The sequence below is a fragment of the Zingiber officinale genome, chromosome 5A, assembly GCF_018446385.1.
Source record: "Zingiber officinale cultivar Zhangliang chromosome 5A, Zo_v1.1, whole genome shotgun sequence".
Lineage (NCBI taxonomy): Eukaryota > Viridiplantae > Streptophyta > Magnoliopsida > Zingiberales > Zingiberaceae > Zingiber > Zingiber officinale.
Window position 1 is genome coordinate 123,924,714 of NC_055994.1, and position 22,582 is coordinate 123,947,295.

At 35.1% G+C, this 22,582-nt stretch overlaps 1 long non-coding RNA gene across 11 annotated transcripts; it reads left to right on the forward strand.

The window, feature by feature from the left end:
* Window positions 1–22,495, forward strand: LOC121981574. Of its 11 annotated transcripts, none has more exons than XR_006111871.1 (13): window positions 2–761; window positions 11,480–12,465; window positions 12,624–12,698; window positions 12,929–13,009; window positions 13,092–13,151; window positions 20,110–20,162; window positions 20,275–20,321; window positions 20,395–20,485; window positions 20,572–20,631; window positions 20,784–20,843; window positions 21,640–21,733; window positions 21,850–21,958; window positions 22,028–22,490. It is a non-coding gene; the product is annotated as an uncharacterized LOC121981574 (long non-coding RNA). The 11 variants fall into 11 exon arrangements; XR_006111868.1 differs by having other exon boundaries at window positions 20,395–20,461; window positions 20,534–20,631; XR_006111867.1 differs by having other exon boundaries at window positions 20,395–20,461; window positions 20,558–20,631.
* Window positions 22,496–22,582: the final 87 nt, after the last annotated feature.

The following is a 22,582-nucleotide window of genomic DNA, read 5'->3' on the forward strand; positions in this document are numbered from 1 at the left end:
ATTTAGCTGCTTGATCGTCGATGGCTTTCTTGGCTTTCTAGTTTCGTTCCGCTCGTCGTGGATCTGGCGAAACTACTGCTACTAGCCGAAATCAGAGATCTTTCGGGGTTTCCGATTCTTCGTCCTTCTAATAGTGCATGTATTCGAGCTCCTGGTGATGCGGCAATCGACCAATTTTTTGTCTTTTGGTTATGATCCCTTTTTGGTCCTTTTTTTGTTTATTATATTGTATGATAATCGAGCATTGAGGTTTGTGGATCGACCCCGTGCTAGTTTTTGTTTTTTAATTGCTCGATGTTCGATTTCTCTAGCAGTAACCCTTTTTTGCCATTAAGTTTCTGGATATTGGTTTGATTGCGTGATGTTTTATGACTTCGATGCTCTATTTAGGTTTTCTCTTTCTTGTCTGAGAGATAAATGAAGGATTTTTTTTTCCCTGGTTGGATTTGGGAGCAGATGGATCGTGATTCCTGATTATCACGTTGAAGTTTCTATCCTCTCCTTTCTAAAGCTGTAACTTTTCATGATAAATTTCTCTGATTCTTGTGATTTAGGTATTTATGATATGAGCTTGAAGAAGGTATGGTGATGCTTGCTCGTTAGCCCCTTTGCATGGCCATGGTTGACAACGAGAGAGAGCACGCCGGTCCTCGGTCCATACTGGATACTATGGTCTTGTACTAGCGTGCTCTTTCTCGTTGTCATCCGGTTTGCCTTGTCAAGCGTCTTATTCTTCGCCTTGTTCCGGAGTTGATGGATTGGTACGTTCTCGAACCCTATCACATCATGCTGCTTCCTAGTTTGGGTTCAGACTGAATTGGGATATGCCCTTGACTGGCGGAAGGAAAGTAAGGTCTCGTACGAAACTTGAGAATAGCCGCGAGAGTTAGGATTGGCATCACGTTGATTCTGCTGTAGACAAAAGCGTGTGGTTCCTTGCACTAAAACCATAACGTTGCTTCACTATTTGTTAACACACATTGGACCTTAAAACCACATTTACAGCATAAAATTTGTTCCTCAAATTGCTGAAATAGCTGTTGGCTCCCAACTATTCCTTAGGAAGATGACTTTTGTCAAGAAAAAAAAATAAAATCTTCTTCTAGAAGTTCTTTAGTAAGTTACATGAATTAACTTACATCCTTGTATATTGTTTCTTGATCACTCTTACTTTACATTATCAATCATTCAGTATTTGTTTTCCTTCTGGCTTTGTTACTTTTACATTATCAATCATTCAGTATTTTTGATGGACTGAAAATCTATGATTTATCTGGGAACAGATGCACTCTCTCTGTACATAGCGTATAAGAAAAACAGCTGAGTTTCATGGTAATTTGCAGTCAAATGGAAGAAACTTGCATTTGTGGAATGAGATATAGAGATGTCAACTGTTATTTTTTCTTTCGACAATGTTAGTTGCTTAAACAGTCAAATTTTCCAAGAAGAGCCCCCACATTGAATGATTGGAATCTTCTACTAGAATAGTATTCATATGTTAATTTTGCCCAGCGTTGACTTTTTATTTAGGCTGTGTAAAGCCCTTTTATTTTATGGAAGAACTGGAAGCACAATTTAGTATCCTTGTTAAAAAATATGAATAAAATTATATGGGTTAAATATCTACTTACAATTGCAAAAAATCAATATGTTGCTTTAGACAATTCAAATTTGTTCTGATTATTGTGCCATCATCTCAAGATTTGTTTCTTTATTTTTTTATATGGGCATTCCTTAATGTTGTTTTAATTTTATTTTTTTTTGACACTTATATAGTTAAGATGCTTGCACTTTTGTATGTCTTGGCACATGCTTTAGTATGTTTGATTTGTATTTAGGGATAACAATTTCCTTCGAACTTGATGAAGGATCTGATATCTTACCTGAATAGAGAAGGGTATGGAGGGTTATTAATTTCCGATATCCGACCCGAATACCTAATTATATATATATATATATATATATATATATATATATTAAAGTTTTTAAAAAAAAAAATCCACTAATTATATTTGTTAATGTTAAGAGTAGGTTGTATGAATGTTTAATTTATTTATTTTAAATTATATATATTTTTAATATGATGTTAATTTTAATATGCTATATATATATTAAAGTTTTTTTAAAAAAAAAATCCATTAATTATATTTGTTGATGTTAAGAGTAGGTTGTATGAATGTTTAATTTATTTATTTTTAATTATATATGTATTTTTAATATGATGTTAATTTTAATATGTTTTTGTTGAATAATGATAGTTGGACCGAAATAAGAAAAATTATTAGTATAGAAGATATTATCTTTTAATGAGTATGGATATGAGGATGAATATTCTATACTCGATGGGTATAGGGACAGAGTATATGTAATTCGACCGTTATCATCCCTATTTGTATTTAAATGCTTTAGTCTTGGCACATGCTTTTAGTGCGCATGATTTTATGATATTTTTGACTTTCTTTTTTATATGGAATCTGAAACCCATTGGATTCACCTAATTTTCTTACCATAACCCAAAATCCAAATGTTTGAAACATCTCCAATTTAAGAGGATACTAAGGTGATCATGCTTATTATTACTCCTTATCTGGTTGTTGTTATGCTTAATTTAAGCAATTTACTTCATTTATTGTCACATATCCATTGCATATAAAATAAGAATTTTAATATTGTTAAGAATTAGTATTAATAGGGTTATTGCGGCAGTGAATTTAGTTTCATTGATAATATAAGTTTAGGATTGTGCCATTTCTCATTATTCCTATCAACTCTTATATATCTTGTAATAACTATATCTCATATGAAAGCAATACAATATTTCTGCAAGCTTGATACGGTACAAGAGCCACATGCAGTAAATACCAATTTAAAATATTTAATTGTGCTTCTTGAATTGTTAGAAATAAAGCATCTTTTGTTTCATAATGGTTATCACATGCACCTTCATTCAAATGATCAAATAGCATATGGAAGATGCAAGTGTTAGCCAATTAAGAATGTTGTGTGTTTATACTTAAAATTGTATTTAAGTATTTAATTTGTTTTTTTAGAGTAATTTCAATTAACTCCATCCCTGGCGAACCAATCATGATCGGTCTTAAGTCCAGATAAAGGAAGAGGGTTGTGTTAGGTTGCCAATCAATATTAAAACTATGATAAATGTTCAATGAATGAATCCATTAAATTATTGTGCTAATGTTAGGTTATTCTCCGAAAGGAACTCGTTGTAGGGTCCGACTGTAATGTCTCGACAAGGATCGCTACATCTCCAGAACTCGAGTGTATGTAGTGCTAAATATGTAAGAGTTCGCATTACAAGGTTGACTGTAACGTATTAGAAAGCATCGCTACATCTCCGTAAGTACTTGATGTAGTATTAAGTAGGTAAGAGTTTTCACATCATAGGTTAGATAAGAACAAATATGATAGGAAAATTAATAGTCTAAGATTTGGAATATGGAACATATGAACCCTCATTGGTAAATGAATGAAGATAGTAGATATGATAATTAGGAGAAGAATTAATATTTTGTGTGTACAAGGGACAAAATTAGTAGGTGAGAAGATAAAGATGATAGAGAACTCGGATTTTAAGTTATGGTACACAAGAAAGAATAAAACAAGAAATAGAATGAGTATTATTATAAATAGTTCATTAAAGCATAAAGTTACAGGAGTAGTTAGAAAAGAGGATCGAATTATAACTCTTAAGATAATAGTGGCGAAAGAAACTGAACATAAGCAGTTCAAGTAGGATTAGATGAAGCTACCAAATCAAGATTTTGGGGCGACTTAGATGAAGTATTATAAAACATTTTGCCAAATGAAATTATTTTAATAGTAGATGATCTAAATCGGCATGTCGGAGTGAAAAATGAGGAATATGAGAGGGTACATGGGGGTTATGAGTTTGGAACTAGAAATGAAGAAGGGAAAAATATATTAGATTTTACGATAGCATATGATCTTATATTAACTAATACATTTTTAAGAAAAGAGAAGAACATTCAATCACGTTAAAAGTGGGAATAATAAATCACAAATTGACTATTTTATGGTTAGGAAGAAGGATATAAAGACTAACTACCCAACATAGATCAATATTGTTGAATATACGCCTTAAGTATAATATTAATAGAAAAAAAATATATATAACTTCTAAAATTAAGTGGTGGAAGTATGAGAAAAAAATATATTTAAAGAGAAGGTAAGAGTACCGGTATTGGTAAATATATGGTGATTTTTTCTCTAATATGACATGGGATAAGATGATATAAAGTTGAAAATAGTAGCTAAGAGTGTACTCGGTGAGTCAAAAGGGATATGCGTCACTAAATAAAAAACTTTGGTGGTGGAATTAGAAAGTACAAAAGAAAGTAAAGAAAAAATGAAGAATTTATAAGAATTATATATTTGTCAGCATGAGAAAAATTTTAAAAAATATACAATAGCTAAGAAAGTGGTTAAGAAAGTAGTGAATGAAGTAAAGAATGAAACTTTGAACGATTATATTAAAATCGGATATAAAAGAAGGGAAAAAAGATATTTATAGAATAACTAAAGTGAGAGAAAGGAAGATTAGAGATCTTATCAAAATAAAATATATTAAAGATGAATGTAATAGGATACTAGTAAACGATGGAGAAATAAAAGAGCGGTGAAAGAGATATTTTCATTAATTTTTTAATGAAGGATTAGGAGATCAATTTAACTTAGGTAATTTAAGTAGGTTAAATGAGTATAAAAATTTAAATTTTTATTGTAGAATTCAAGCTTTAAATGGGATGCACAATGGAAAAATTGTTGGACAAGATGATATTTTGATAAAGGTATGGAAGTGCATAGGGAAACAAGGTATCGAGTGATTTACAAAATTATTTGGCATGATATTAAAAATAAAAAAATACTTGATCAATGGAGGTTAGGTACTAGTTCCCTTGCAAATAAACTAAAGATAATGTACTAAAGAATTAAAAAGTACAAGACTTAAGTTTGTAAGAAAGGAAACTTGCAAACTTGCAAAATTAGTAACTTACAGAGAACTCAGAGTAAGACTTGTGTCGGAAACTCGACTTGTGTCTTGCAACGAGATTTCTAAGTGCTTATATAGAGAGGAGAAATGATGAATCGGGTGCTCATTGGGCCCCATCGTCATTTTTTCATGTCTCCTTTAAGTAGTCTAGTAGTAGACTTATTGGGTGCACACTCAGCTTCTTATCCTTTGAGACAGGTGGACGGTTCCCCGAGGCTCAATCCATTGAGTCAGAGGCAAAGTTGCTTTTATTAAAGTGACCTGCAAAATTGGCAGTCATCTTGAAAATTGGATTCAACCTTGATGTTTATATATCCATTCCTGGTATAAAGGAATTCAGAGTAAATGTCATCCTTGATACAAGAGCTACTACATGTTGTATCGACCAGACATCAATCCCAGAAGAAGCAGTTGAAGATAACAAATTTATAGTCAATTTCATTGGCATCAATTCAAAGACAACATCCAAAAAGAAGTTAAAGAATGACAATATGAAAGTCGGTGAACATCTCTTCAGGATACCCTACACATATGCTTTCCCTTTATCAATTGGAGGCAACATCACTATGATAATTGGATGCAACTTCATCCGATCTCTCTATGGTGGCATCAGGATTGAAGGGGATGAGGTAACTTTTTATAAAAATATCACTACTATCAAGACTCGTCAAGATATTTCTGCAGCTGCTACCATTGAAGAGCTTGATTTAGAGGAGGAATAATATTTTCAAATAAAGGAACAAGTCTGTACCTGACAGATAGGAACCAAAATAGAAGGCATCATAAAGGAATTATCGGACATGGGATACATCGGAAATAATCCTATGCGGTATTGGGAAAAGAACCAAGTCAAATGCAAAATTGTCATAAAAAATTCAGACTTAACAATAGAAGACAGGCCGCTAAAGCACATAACCCCTCAAATGCAGGATGCCTTCAAAAGACATGTTCAAACCCTCCTTGATCTTAAGGTCATACAGCCAAGCCAGAGTCGACACCGAACGACGGCAATTATTGTTCATTCTGGAACAACTATCGATCCCATAACCAAGCGTGAAATTAAGGGCAAAGAGCACATTATATTAAATTACAAAAGGCTGAATGATAATACATACAAGGATCAATACAGCCTTCCGGGAATTAATATGATCATCAAGCGGGTAGGAGGCAACAATATTTACTCAAAATTTGACCTAAAATCAGGCTTTCACCAGGTTGCAATGGAATCAGAGTCAATCGAATGGACAACATTCTGGGTACCTGATGGCCTATACGAATGGCTGGTGATGCCATTCGGCTTAAAGAATGCCCCCGCTATATTCCAACGCAAGATGGATGAATGTTTTAAAGGTACGGAAAAATTCATCGCAGTATACATTGATGATATACTTGTATTTTCAAAAATAGAAGAACACAGGGAACATTTAAAGAAGATGTTATCTATTTGCAAAAAGAATGGGCTCATTCTTAGCCCAACGAAAATGAAAATCGGCAGCCCTACAATTGAATTCTTGGGCGCAGTCATTGGGCCATCAACAATAAAGCTACAAGCCCACATTATTACAAAGGTCGTCAATTTCAAAGATCAAGAGCTAATAACTACAAAGGGTCTTCGTTCCTAGTTAGGTCTTCTCAATTATTGTCGAAGTTACATACCTAACCTTGGCAGATTACTTGGCCCATTATATTCAAAGACCAGCTCGAATGGTGAAAAGAAAATGAACTCCCATGATTGGGCCTTAGTTCATAAAATCAAGAAGAGGATAACTGATTTACTGGACCTTGCGATCCCCTTTGAAAAATGCTATATTATACTAGAAACTGATGGATGCATGGAAGGATGGGGAGGCATATGCAAGTGGAAATCTCAGAAGTATGACCCCAAATCAGAAGAAAAGATATGTGCTTACGCAAGTGGCAAATACAGTCCAATCAAATCCACAATTGATGCAGAAATTTATGTTGTAATGAATAACATGAATAACTTCAAGATATATTATTTGGACAAACCCGAGTTAATTATCCGGACTGACTACCAGACGATTATAAGTTTCTTTAATAAAACAACACAAAACAAGCCATCAAGAGTTAGGACCATGGATTCCGACGAAGAAGGATCTTCTTCTACTAACCCGAATAGAAGAAGCATTATTACAAATCCAGGCCAAGCCCAATATGAAGGCATCTCATCATCTAGCAGGCCTTATCACCTCCTGGAACAATACGCAGAATTAGCCTGCTCAGAATGGACAAGTATTCTTCACCCAGAAGAACACGACAAAAGATCCCATATGGCCGACATTGAATGGACGGCAGCTCGCAATGTCATCAACAACCTTAGAGAACTGGAGCTTATCTGCTAAGTTAAAGAAATCGACTTTAGGCGAAGGGGTCATCAGGAAGAACAAAGCACTTATTGGAAAGATGTCATACCAACTGTCACAAAAGCACGACTGGACCTCTGGGAAACCTTTATTCGACTTCAAGCAATAATCCAAGTAATAAGAGACAACCCACCATAAGATTCGAAGCGATGGTGAGCCCAACAATCCAATTTTCAAGATGACTGCCAACTTTGCAGGTCACTTAAATAAAAGCAACTTTACCTCTGACTATGGACTGAGCCTCGGGGAGTCGTCCACCTGTCTCAAAGGATAAGAAGCTGAGTGTGCACTTAATAAGTCTACTACTAGACTACTAGTGTAAAAATTATTAAAGGAGACATGACAGAATGACGATGAGACCCAATGAGCACCCGATTCATCATTTCTCCTCTCTATATAAGCACTTAGAAATCTCATTGCAAGACACAAGTTGAGTTTCCGACACAAGTCTTACTCTGAGTTCTCTGTAAGTTACTAATTTTGCAAGTTTGCAAGTTTCCTTTCTTACAAACTTAAGTCTTGTACTTTTTAGTTCTTTAGTACATTATCTTTAATTTGTTTGCAAGAAGCACAGTTCCGTATCTTTTTGGTATCAGAACTAGTTTCAATGGCGGAGTAAAAACTTAATGAGGTATTCTTGGTAAGCGGCACTGGTGAAAATTAGTATACAACAAAGCGAATATTTGGACGATTTCTCAAAAACTCTAAACGGATATCTTTCAAAGTATCCTAAGGATCCATCTTTCAACGGACTTTGACAATTTTAGCTATAATAAAGCGATCGGGGAACGACGGGTGGATTGCAAAAGGGCAGGTCCTAACTTGGCAATAGGTAAGTCCAAGGGCACACCTGCATGAGCAAGAAAGCTCCTAGAACCCTCTAAGCTGAAAGTAGTTAGAAGATAAAAGTCTGAAGAAAGGTATATCATTATGAGTGTCAAAACATAAAGTTTGAATTGAAAAAGAAATTGCTCGATCGCCTGCAAGCCTAGCAATTTTGGTTAAGGTGGAAGCCTTAGCTGGGTATGGTAGGTGGATAGTCAGAAGCCAACATACTCGAGAGACAACTATATGTCTAGACGTTGGGAAATAGCTATACAAGAGTGGTATTCTAAATCACCAATCGCAAACCTTGAATATCTCGACCTTGCAGAAACTAAGCCAACCATGAAAGAACTAGCTCACAATATAGCAATAATTTATGATAGTCGAATTAATCTGAAGAACTTCAAACAAACTCAGGAGGAGTTAGAAAGCCTTAAAGTCAAAAACAAAAAGTTACTTCAAGCAGTGAAAGACCTAACCCAAGAAGTCCTTGAAAGTAGACTCTTGACAGAAAGACAAATTATTAGCCTGGTAACCAAAGTTGTAGAACAACCTAAGGCTATCGAGGAAAGAACTGTCAAGTTAACAGAAGACTTAAGCAAGAAGCTTGAAAGAGTGGAGAAACTCCTTTATAAACTAGAGGCCTGGACCTCTTCATGAGCTATATAAACACCCAAGCAACAAATAGTTACAAGGAGGCTTTGAAAGCTACAGAAAATATTGAAGCACCAAGCCTAGGGTTTGTACGCCCATCTGATCATAAAGGTCCTACATCTGGAACAACGACCACAATTAAGCACGCAAATACACAAATTCAACTTTTAGTAACAATCCTTCCTTCTGAGAAGCACGGAACTTCTAAAGATATTTTTTTGGAAGTGTGGGACATGGACACGAACACGATAAGAAATACGCGTGTTGGACATGGCAAAAATCGTGTCGTTGACTTTTTACAAGTTTGACCAGTTAGATGCGGCTTGGACATGGATGGGACATGTTTCCGGACACATTTGGATTCAATTGCAAAAAAATTAAAATTTTTGAGGATAAAATTGAAAAATAATAAAATTGTGAGAACTACTTATTCAAATGGAAAAAATCCTAAATTACTCCATGCTCCCGATTATTCCGCCGCTCGCCTACGCTCTCCGCCTCTCTCCATTGCTCGTCGTTGCTTGCAAAAGCCCGCCACTGCTCATAGAAGCCAGCCGCTGCTCGCAGAAGCTCGACACTACTCAGCAGAAGCCCGTCGTCGCTTCTTGCTGCTGCCCTCTTTTTGGTAAGTTTACTTTTTTGTTTTTTCTTCTAAGATAATAAATTTGTTTTTGCTTTTGGTAAGTTTCTGGTGATAGACCCCTCTCCGTTGCTTTTTAATTGTTATTTTCAACCTATTTGTCATGGAAAGTTTATAAAATGAGAGTGCACAGGAGGAGGATGATGATTATTCTCCTTTTGAAAATTTGTAACGAAGGTGGAAAAGGCAGTTGGAGAATTTTAGAAAAGAAAAGTGTTAGCGTAACATATATTGAACTAATTAATGATATGCACGAGGATGTAACGATCAGAGTAAAGACTTTATACGGAGTAACTGAAGTATTTCCAATAAAGATAGGGTTAGAGTAAAGACTGCAGGCTGAGTAACTGAAGCATTTCCAATAAAGATAGGGTTAGAGTAAAGACTGCAGGCTGAGTAACTGAAGCATTTCCAATAAAGATAGGGTTACATCAATGATCAACTTTAAGTCTCTATCTTTTTACACTAATTATGGACGAACTCATTGTACATATTCAAGACAGTACTGTGGTGCATGTTGTTTGTAGATGATATTGTTTTAGTAGATGAAACACATGAAGGAGTAAATGTTAAACTAGAATCTTGACGAGAAACACTAGAAGAGAAAGGTTTTACACTTAATAGAATAAAAATAAAATATATGGAATTTAAGTTTAGCAATATTAGATATAATAAGACAATTGTTAAGATAGGAGACGACGAGTTACTCAGAACTAAGAGACTTAAATATTTAGCATCATTTTTACAAAATAATGAAAGGATTGAGAGAGATGTTTTACATAGAATACGAGCAGAATAATTGAAATAGTGGAGAGCATTGGGTGTTTTATGTGACCGTAAAATACTTTTAAAACTTAAAGAAAAGTTCTACAAAATCATACTTAGACCTGTTATGTTATATGAAGCTGAATGTTGAATTATGATTAAAGCACATGAGCAGAAGATGTGAGTTGTAGAGATGAGGATGTTAAAGTGGATGTATGGACATACGTGGATAGACTGAATAAGAAATTAAAGTAGTAGAGAGAAAGTAGTTCCATTTATTCAGGAAAAATTTCGAGAGACACGTTTAAGATGATACTGACATGTACTTAGACGATCAGTAATTATTCTAGTTAGGCGATGTGAAATTATGACAAACATACATGTCAAACGAGGAAGACCAAAAAAGACTTGGTTAGTAATAATAAAATATGATAAAATTTATTTAAATATAGATGATAATATAATAGGAGATAGAGCTTAATGGCGTAAAAAGATCATATGGCTGACCAAGATTTGTTGCTGCTGGTGGATAACAGCAGTGTGAATCCTTTCAAACTATCATATCATATAGCATATCGAAGATACAAGGGTTAGCTTATTGAAACTTCTTTGAGTTTAGGCTAAATAGTTCGAGTATTCCATTTTTTTCTTGGCTTAACTTCAATTAAGCTATAAAGGATAAAGGAAACAAGTAGAAACAGATGCTATGAGGTGTATAATGTAATAGTTTGATGATGATAAGACCAAAATTAAGTTGGTCGAGATTCTTATAATAATTTGTAATATAGTGGGTATCAAATATTAATGAAATGAATTTCAATTGGTATTCACTTATTTTTGAAAATAATAAATATCAAAATTGTATTGATGTGATATGATTACGGTGGTGAAATCGTAACGTTCTTTTATATCAGGCAAATGTTTTTGTTTATTGATGCATAATTATTCTTATACTACTTTTCATCAGTAATTCAATCTCTGATATTCATTATCCTTGTCCCTCTTTCTGTCTAGTTAAACTATGCAAGCTATGCTGAGTATCTATTGTTTCTTCCGGAAGAATGGGAATTCTGGTGTCTTTTGTTTTATTATTGGATCACACTTGCTATGTCAGATTTAGGCTATTCATTGTCAAGATAAACTATATAATTGGGTATAATCACATTTTCTTTGTTTCAGGTTGTATCACTTGTTGCCTCTCCCCAGCAGTATCTCCAGGGCCCCTATCTTAACTAATGATGTTTGTTCATCGAGTTGACAATTGATATTCCAGTTCTCTCGAAACACTACATACAATGCTTTAGCAATTGCTAAAAAAAAGGCTCGCGGAGTTAGCGTTAGGCCTATCAGGAGGATGCAGAAGGGGATTTGTTTGCAGTGTAAGGCAATGACTACACTTTTTGATGGCCTAAGAATAAAGCTGTCTTCAGTACAGGTTTCTCGATACTCTTTGTAGTAGCTTGTATCGATCGATTTTTTTCTCATTTTGTAGTAGTTTGTTTCACTTGTAAGCTGGAACCACAGCTGAAGAAGTTACTATGGTTCAGTTGAAACCAAAATCTGTATAGGTATAGCTGATGCAGTTGACAATCAAGACCTTTTTTTGTTTATATAATGCGGGGAAGAGAGTCTCTTACAGATCAGATTAGATTGAATGTGGTCAGATTCTCTTAGATAAATATTGTTTATGAATATTATTCCTGCATAATTCATACTTTCTGTTCATAAACAGTTGTTAAAATTTGTTCAAGGAATATAAATAAACGGTCACCAAGTCCATAGGTATACAATAACACCCTGCGTAATTTAGTAGAATGAACAGGGGCATCTGTGTCTTTTTACTGTTCCCCCTTTCTTCCTGCTCTTCCATCCCAAGTTCACGGCTCGCCGTCCCGCCCTCCTCTAAGCTGTCCTTGTATAAGTTGCTACATGGCGGAGACCAGTTAGGCGATCTCAGGTTATATTAAACGTTTCTGACCAAATCTTGCACGGATAAGCAAGTCCCGCTCCCTCGATTCTAGTCGGAGACCTAGGGAAATGGAGATCGTTCGAACTAGAGAGAAGCGACTCATGTTACCTCCTTGACGACGAAGTCTAAACTCTACTTTTATCGCTCCGCGCCAGTGCTCAAGGTCCGGAAGATTTCGAGATAGATCACCTCCGAGGTACCTTTCTAAATTTTTTTTTTTCCTTTTCCTTTTTTAAGGTTTGGAGTTCCTCATTTTGCATTTTTTTCTTTGTTCCTTCGCGGGGCGACGAGCCTCTCTTGTGTTTGTTCGGATTTGTTGGTAATTGATATTCACTTTTTTATGCAATTCTGCAGGGTAACTCCGATGGTTTGTCTCGAGGAAAAAGACCCGAAGAGATGGAGAAATTGATAAAAACTTTTGTTTGATTGGTAAAGACTTTTGCTTGATTTTCTCTGGATCAATCAATTACTTTTTAATATACATATGAGGCATCAAGATCCATCAGAGATAATGAACAAAGACATTATATCACACTTTGTGCTACATCTTGTATATTGTAGAACATAGGTCCAATTTTTTTTTTTTTTTTTTTTTTTTTTTTTGGTGTTGTTATGATGTTTCAGTTTCATTACTAAGTGATTTTGATTTCACTCGCCAGGGATGAATTAAGAAAATGTTTCTTTCCATGAAGACTTCTCTTTTCTGCTATCCGTTCCAAATAGAAAGCCCTAAGTCACAGGTATACTCTGGATATCTGTATGATGTTGGGAGCTCTTATCTAATTTCATTGTACCAAAAAATACTGTAATGTTGCTTTGTAGAGGTCACTCATGTCCGAGTTTCAACTTCCCTATAATGCTATTAGTCGTGCCGAATTTGAGGTATGATTGTGCTAATTTATGCACCATAGTTTTTGGTTTCATATTACAAGACAATGTAAATTTCTGGACATTTCTTTTTGGATGGCGATGCATGTCGCTCGTGTTCTGCTACCATGGTTTTATCAGAAAATATTTTTGTTCCAAATTATCAGGTCGTAAAGGAAAAGCTGAACCAAGTTGCACATTCTATTGGTCAACCCTCGAATGATATGCTATTACTTATTAGATGCACCTTTGCGATGAAAGCTTTGTGATACGTCAATAATAAACTAAAAGATGCATCTACAATAGGATTTAGTTATCATCAACAATAAGACAAAACTGAAATCGATACAATAGCTAATGATGAACTAACCTAAATTCATCAGAAGAGCCATTGTAACCCTTACATGTCAATGGAGTTCCTACAAGCGCGGAATGATCTTTTGCGAGAGTGGACGGCAACTAGATCTTGGTCTCAATGGGGAAGAGTCCGAGGAAGAAGAAGAAGAATCAAAATCAGAACATGCCCAAATTAATGAATTTTCTCTTATTGTATACCAAGCCTATCTTGCTGGGACCGTCCACCAAGAAATTTAGTACTCATTAACAACCCATTAAGATTAATGAACCGGGTTAACGGATTTACACATTGAATCCACATCCCAAGTAGGATCTTAATTGGGGCTAAAAGGTTCAAATCCCAAGTAGGATCTTAATTGAAATTGATCCAACGATCAAAATCCAAAGTAGGGTACAAATTGCTTTCCTCACTGTTGATCCTATCAACCATAGTTAATGAAATATACTTACATTTACATAGACATTTAAAAGTTTGGCACTCACGAAACTGGGTCATAATTTTAATGCAAAAATACCATGTAATGAAAATCTAGATTATATTAAAACATTTTTTACCTAAGAAGCTTAAAATCCTCTTTAACCTTTTCTGTTACCAATCTCATAAATGTCAATCATTGTTATAGAACATTGTAACTAAACGATTGAATTTTGTTCTTCTTACATTGGCTATATGAATGATTTTAATTATTCTCTATGCTATTAGATTGATGCAAAGTTTGTAATTCTCATAATAATTCTAGACATCAAAAGTTAATACATATTATAATTTATTAATGTCAAAGATAATTTTATATTTTTAAAATTATAGAATCTTACAATTATGCACTCTGATTGTTTCTTAAATCTTTACGAAATTGTTGTTATATTAATTTCTTTTATATTTCATGCTCATATTAGATGTCCTTTGTTTCTAATTTTGCCTTTTTTTTTTGTATGAATTAATTGTCAATTGGATTGAATACTCTCACCATGAGAGTTCTTCTCATTATATAGAAAATGTCAGTGATTTACTAGACAAGTTTTTAGCCATAAATCCAAGCTGATTTCTAGTAATCTGTCTAAATTAGGAAGGTATAGCTATACTATTAATTACAATATATTTACAGCTAAGAAAGTTATAACTATAATATATTTACATCTATTAATTAAGGCTTAATATATGCTGTCATATATGCTTCATCCTTGATGTATGTTGTCATATATGTTGTCATCCCCCTTGAAATTGATGTTGGTCGATCAAGAAGCATCAATTTGCCCACTAGAAATTGATGATGTTGTTGTGTCAAGGCCTTAGTAAATATATCAGCTATCTGAAGGTTGGTGGAAATATGAGCAAGAGAAATAATATGAGTGTTGAAGGCTTCGCAAATAGAGTGACAATCCACCTCAATACGCTTAGTATGCTCATGATAAATAGGATTAGCAACAATCTGAATGGCACTAGTGTTATCAACATGAAGCAGAGTAGGAGTAGACTGCGAGAAACCAAGCTCAGCTAGAAGACCACGAAGCTAAATAATCTCAGAATAAGCAACAGATATAGCACGATATTCAAGCTCCATAGAAGATTTAGAAAGATGATCTTGCTTCTTGCTTTTCCAAGAAATCAAGGAATTATCGAGAAATATACGCCAACCCGTGATAGATCAGCGCGTATCAGGACATCCCGGTCAATCAACGTCACTATAGGCAACAAGATGAAGAGGAGAACCAACTGAAAAAAACAATAACAAGGCATCCCGCGAAGATATCAAATGATTCAATGAACATTAGCTAAATGTAGATGACATGGATTTGTCATGAATTGGCTAACTTATTGAACAACAAAGGAAATGTATGGTTGAGTAACAGTCAAATAGTTCAAGTTGCTTGCCAATTGTTGAAATATAATAGGATCAGAAAGAAGATTACCCTCCTTCTGTTGAAGCAATCTAGGTGCCCTAGGTTTTGATGTTTGGGCAAAGATTTAAGTTAGATTTATTGTCGTATTTGATATGCATTGTGAGTGTGCAGGATACAGGTACAACAAGAAAAGTCCAAGTGTGATCTTGGCAAAGGAAAAAAGTCCCAGAGGAGTCTTGGCGGTGTAAGTCTAAGTATGTAGTCTTGGCAACGTAAATCTAAGTGTGACTTGGTAATGGTTGAAGTTCCGGAGGTGAGGAGTCTCTTGACAAAAAAAGACCCGACAATTAGGATAAGGCTAAAGGAAGCTCCATAAGGCAAGGCGTGAAGGATGATGAGGCATCTGAGGGACGCGAGGCTGATGGAGGAGGCTAGAAGGCTAGGTCTAGGTTGGTTGTGCAAGGACGAGTGCTGAGTGAATGTACTCGGGAGTCAAAATCATAGGGTTAGGGTTTTACCAATCGACTGACAACTAGACCAGTCAACTGGGCCAGGGCACAGAATATTTCTGTGCCCGACGGCTACGAAACTAGTAAACCAACACTGTAGCAGTTGCTGCAATAGCACTGTAGTAATTGACTGATGTTTTCTAGTAGGCAGAGCTTTTCAACCCGTGGCCTATATAACCAAGGCTTTGGAGCTTGGTTTCGGTTGACGAAATAGACTTGGTTAAAGTCTATTAGAAGTCTCTTAAGTGCTTCAAGCTCTTCTTGTGATCTAATGGTTTTTGGATCAAGGTTGTGGTGAGGCTTCTCCATCGAAAAGGAGGTTTGAGCTAGCTGAAGTTTTCCGGGGAATCATCCACCGACAGATCGGGATCGTCCACCTTATGGGCAGTCGTGGAGTATGAGCTCTAATCTCCAAACTACGTTAAACGAACGTATATTGGTTTGCTTCTTGTTTATCATTTTCTAGGGTTGCTATTTATCCCTCCTCTAGCAGACATCAAGGTCCCAACATTTATTTCAAGTGGAGTAGCTACACTAGAGGCATCTTGGAGACCAACTAAATGAAGCAAATCTCGTGTGTACTTATGTTGATGCAAAAAATACTAGAAGAATCAGTATGAACTTCCAAACCCAAGACATAAGTAAGAAGACCAAGATCCTTTATATGAAATGAGGCTTGAAGATGTATCAAACGAGCAATTAAGACAGAATCAGTCCTAGTGATAACAATATCATTAACATAAATTAGGAGAATGATAATACTAGTAGATATCTTACAAAGAAACAAAGATGAATCATATTGGCTCTGCTTGAATGAAAATTGGAGCAAAGTAGATATGAATTTATCAAACCATGCTTGAGGAGCTTATTTTAACCCACATAGAGATTTCTTCAACTTACAAAATTTCAAAGAAGAGAAAAAAGACAGACTCAGTGGTGGAACCATGTAAATCTCTTCTTCGAGATCACCATAAAGAAACATATTATTAACATCCATATGATGAAGTGGCCATTCTTGTGAAGCAGCAATTGAAATAATCATTCGAACCGTTGACATCTTGGTAACCAGAGCAAAAGTGTCATCATAATCGATGCCATACTCTTGTTTCTTACCCAAGGCAACCAACCATGCCTTATAGCGATATAGAGTATCATCTGAACGAAACTTGATAGAGTAGATCCATTTACAACCAATGGACTAGAACATTTTTTTTTGGGAGGTGTGATTGTCCACAAGAGCTTGAAGTTCTTCGCCCATGGCCTTGCACCAACAATCATGTTTAGTAGCCTTTGAATAACATGAAAGACTAGGAATAGTGGACAAAATAGTATATAGAGATGTATGGGAAAAGTCGCACTGATGCGGTGGATGAGTGATTCTGGAAGAGCGCTTGGAATGGCATGTGAAAGTTGATTGTCTTGTGAAAGAAGCAGTCTGAAGAGATTTAAATGTTGGATCAAGCTCAGAAAGCTATAAAGTTGGGCATTATCGTCATTGATACACAAAGGCAGGCTTGATTCAGTCAAAAGTATTAGGTACCTCATGAAAATTAGAAAGGATAGGTGGCTCTGGCGAAGACTCAATATGAGTAGAAAATAAAATTTGATTTTCAAAGAAACAACATAACGAGAGATACAAAATCTGTTAGAACATGGATCATAGTAAACATAACCTTTGTGTGAAATATTATAGCCCATAAAAGCATATTTAATAGATTGAGCATAAAGCTTATGGCATTCATGAGATGGCAAATGAACGAAGCAAACACAACCAAAAGTATGCATGTCAAGATAGTTGGGATGTTAATGAAAAAGATGGTAATATGAAGATTCAAAGTTCAAAACACATGAAGGCGAGAGATTAATTAAATAAGCTGCTGTAGATAAGGCCTCAACCTAGAATTTAGATGGAACAAAAGATTCAATCAATAGAGTTTGAACAACATCTAACAAATGTTGGTTCTTATGTTCAACAAATGTACAAGGACAAGAGCATTCGGAAGCAATGCCTTTTTGTTGGAAAAAATCATGAAATTCATGAGACATATATTCGCCTCTAGAATCAGACGTTAGCACTTTGATTTTTTGAAGAAACTTAGGTCTATTTAGGCTACAAATATTTTAAAGACAGTAAAAACCTCAGATTTAGAATGAAGAAAATAAATCCAGGTATACTTACTGTAATTGTCAATGAATGTGACAAAGTATTTATAATTGGCATGAGATATAACAGGTGTAATAACTCGCACAACATTATGAATCATATCAAAACAATTTTTTGCATGAGAAGGAAAAGAAAGAGACTTACTTTTATCCAATTTACATGTAGAGCAATCAAAGGAAAGATGAGATGAAAAATGATCTTTATTGCCCAAGAAACCAGAATTTAATAAGTGAGATAAGACAATAGAATTAGGATGACCTAAACGTTTGTGTCATATTCGCCTTTTTGGTTTAGAGTACTACAAGCTAAAGAAACAAAATTAGAAATGGAAAAGTGTAAAGGAAACAAATGTCCAACTTTAGACCCCTTCGCTAGTATCTTCCCCAACACCTGATCCTGCACAACATAACCATCACTAGAAAATCGAACATCATAGTCATTATCAACCAATTGTCCTACCAAAATGAGACTAGTAGAAAGCTCAGGAGATATCAAAACATCTGTGATTGAAGAATTAATATCCCCAATAGCATGAATAGGTAACTTACTATCCTTAGCAATCTGAATATTTCCATGATATTTTTTAACATTGTTAAGAGTCTCAAGAGAATTGGTCATATGATTAGATGTGCCAGAATCCACAAGCCTAGATAAAGATGATGTAGTATGTTTACCTTGAAGTCCTAAGGCTGAAAGGCTGTAGTAATCATCCGCTGAACCATTTCAAGAGTAAATATTGAACCAACAACTTGATTAGCAACAACATCCTGATTAGCTTGATGATTCTGAGGACGAGTAGGATATTCTTGGATAATATGCCTAGACTTCTTACAATTATTGTAATATTTCTTTGAGTAGTTAACAGCAATATTCCCCTATTCCTTACAGCTATAGATTGAACTTGTTAATGTCTTTACCCTTGCCTTTCCCTTGAGTTGAATAAGCAATTGCATTATTATGCATTTTGTTTTGTTGGAAAATTATGTGTGTGTGCGACACTGCTCTTCACGAAGCAACTCTCCAAAACACACATCCAAAGGAGGAGGAGTACAATTCATCAAATTAGAGTGGGTTGCCTCGTATTAAGGACGTAATTTCATCAAAAATTGATCTCGCTCACTTTGTTCATGCACCTCTTGAACAGTCAGCTAGTACTTTGACATAAATTACGTCAACATATTCAACCCATAAGTTTCGAAAACCATTAAAATAATCTTTAATAGAGAGATCACCATGAGAGTAGCTAGCAATCTCGTATTCTAATTGAAAATGTTTGGCTGTATTGTCTTGATAGTAATTTTTTTTTAAATACTCACACATGCTTTTAGTGTCTTATATGGTCTCAGAGTAGGATCAAGCAGTTGATCAACTGAACCTAGAATCCATGTCATGAGTCTAGCGTCCTTGATTTCTCACTGAGCCAATTTAGAAAGCTCAGTAGGTGCCGAATCACTACTATCAATGTGACCTCATAGTTCTTTTTCCATGACAAACAAAAGAAATTGCCTAGGTAGAATAATTCTCACATGTGAAATGCAAACCAAAAATATCTGAGTTGATAATTGACATGATATTCGTTACTCACCAAATGTAACAAGAAGTGCTGAAAATTAGCAGGCCAAGAGTCCAAAAGCTTGAATTGAAATAACACCACTAGGAATTCTTGAAATATTTCCAAAACCAAGATCTGAACTTCTCAAGAAGACACTCTCAATTTCTGAATTATGGTTCTGATACCATGTCAATTGGATTGAATATTCTCAGAGTTCTTCTCATTATATAGAAAATGCCGGTGATTTACAGGATAAATTTTCAGCCATAAATCCATTTCGAGTAATATGTCTAAATTAGGAAGGTAAGGAAATTACAGCTATAATATAGTTATAGCTTTTAATTAAGGCTTGATATACTGTTAGATATGCTTCATCCTTGATGTATGCTGTCATATATGCTATCATTAATCGTCTTGTTCCTATGGTTTTAAACTTTATGTACAAATTTGAACTGCTAGAATGTTGCACCACCGATGTGCCTTGTTGATTTTTTTAATCTTCACGTTCTTGTGAATTTTGATCATGACAATATGGTGTAATTTCTGCAGAAAATGGACATCTACCATTAGAGACACATTGAGGGACAGGCTAGCTCCTGCGAGTATGAACTTGGCTACTATCTCTTGTTTTACCAGTTGCAAGAAAAAAAGTTTATATTTAAGATCATCAATTTCAGATAACGTTTCATAGTCTTTGTTTTTTTGGCAATTTAGATCATTGAAGCACTAACCACAGGGTATCTGGGGCTTGATTACTCTAGGTGAGGGATTAGTTAGACTCTCTTGTTAATTAATCGAATGTGTTCAGTATTTCTGATGGAGTATTAATTGCAGCCTAAAAATTCTGCTGAGATATCTTTAAAAGATATTGATAGGCTAGCTAGTAGCTCTTTTCCTCTTGGTATGCACCATTTTATTCGATAAGGTGATGGATCTCTGTATTTTAATCTGCTGTCGTCTACTTTAACCTTAGCAGCTGTATGTGATAATATACTAGTGTTGCCCCTAAAGTTAAGGGAAACTCACCATTTAAAGCATGGAGGAAGAATGCAACTTGGACTTTTCTTTAAGGTACTTCTATTCAACTGTTGCAATGATCTATTTTAGAAATGAAAGTGACTTGATTTGCCCTGAAATATTTGATGTTTGTCTTGTCTTTTCTTATGATTGTAGCTTTGAGATTTTCTGAAACCGTCTTGTTGTGAATCCTTTTCAATTCGCAGGGTGTAGGCTTAAGATTGGAAGATGCTCTTCTACTCTGGAAATCAGAATTCTCTCAGAAGGTTGTATGAATTGCTTCCTTTTTCAATTGTACTATTGTATCTTCATCCGGATAAATTACTATATCAGAGGCGCAATTTCTTAAAACACTGCAATATGATGAAGAGAAATGGACTCCTCACTTGAAACTAGCAAATTGAAGACTTATAATCTAATTCTCTAGCAACTGTTTAGCCTGCTCTCCTGATTACAGGTTTTGATAATACTTTATCAAGATAATCCTTATTCTAGCCAAGAAAATGGTTAAGTGCCTTTCACATTCCATATCTATATATTAAAATGACCAATTTGGCAAGGTGCCCTTGTTATAGAAATACCTGTATTGTTCAAAAAGCTACTCTGGTATTAAATCATACTTCATGATTTGTTGCACCTTATTCTCTATGTTAATATCTTATACTCATTTAGTTATTACATTCTGTCTTAGGTTGGTGCCGAGCGTTTTGACAAAAAATATGCATATTCGATACATCACAATTATGGAAAAGAAGGAACAAGAACAGTATTCCATCTCTATAACTAGGATGATTAGTTAACTCTATATTTTACATTTCTCCATCAGGATTACACTCCTTACTCTTGCCAAAAAGTTATTTCTTAAACTCCTAGCGTCAGTGATCAGAATGGATGTCGACATTTCAAGTCGATTACAATCCTTATCAGCTTGGTGTTTTATCTTGTAGTTTTAGTAATGTAATGTATGAATCAGTCAGTCAACTGCATATTAATCATCATCAATCTCTAAAACTGTTATCTTGCACAGTGAGGTTAAATAATCCTCTCACAATTTCTATGCAGTGAGGAAAATTTGTGAGCTGCTCTTACTAAAATGGGGGTTGGCAGACGGTCAGTAGACGGCATATTGGATAAAGTTTGGAATCGACATTTTCAGGTACTCCAGTTCTTAAACCTCAGAGCTCTTGCATCACAAAAAAAAATCAACCCCAACTGTTAAGATTCTGACTTCTTTAGTTCTGTTGATCCCGAACTTCATTGCGACAATCTCAGATACCTTGTACATTGTCATTCAAGGCTATCCACAATGCCCCATGCGACAGCGGCATCAACCACCCCAATCAGTACTGCAACGCAAGCCAAAAGTTTCTCCAGAATAAAGGTAATGTGAACCCATCAACTGCCTTAAGGGAACTGCTTCTGTCATTCTTAAGAGTAAATCTCACTTCAGGTTGAGATGGAGAGCACTTGATTTCGATGCGTCTATGGCCGACTAGCTGACCCAACTTGGTTGGCATTAACAAATAGCTTGTGGTGTAAACCTTGAAGTGTTGCATAATGTGTTGCTACTAGTCCCCATCTTCGCCATTCATATTGAGATGATCTTCTTTGCCACCCATTTTCTGAATGTTTCATGCTCAGCTCAATATCTGAGGAAACAACTATATATATCTGTGTGTGTTTAGCCTCTTGAATCTGTCTAATATGCTCAATCTGTAAAGGTCATTATGAACTTGAATCTGTCTAATATACTCAATCTGTAAAGGTCATTATGAACTTGAATCTGTCTAATATACTCAATCTGTAAAGGTCATTATGAAAGTTTAGTCTGAGTTTTTAGAAATACTTTGCCCTAAGTTTCATTACCAATCATCATCTCATTTTGTAACTTCCTCCAACATTCATTTACAGAAAGGGCAGTTCGGAGGAGTTGGATCACATTGAATCATTGTATCTGGCCTTATTTGCATTATAATAGATTGTTTCTGTGACTTTGAACTACAAG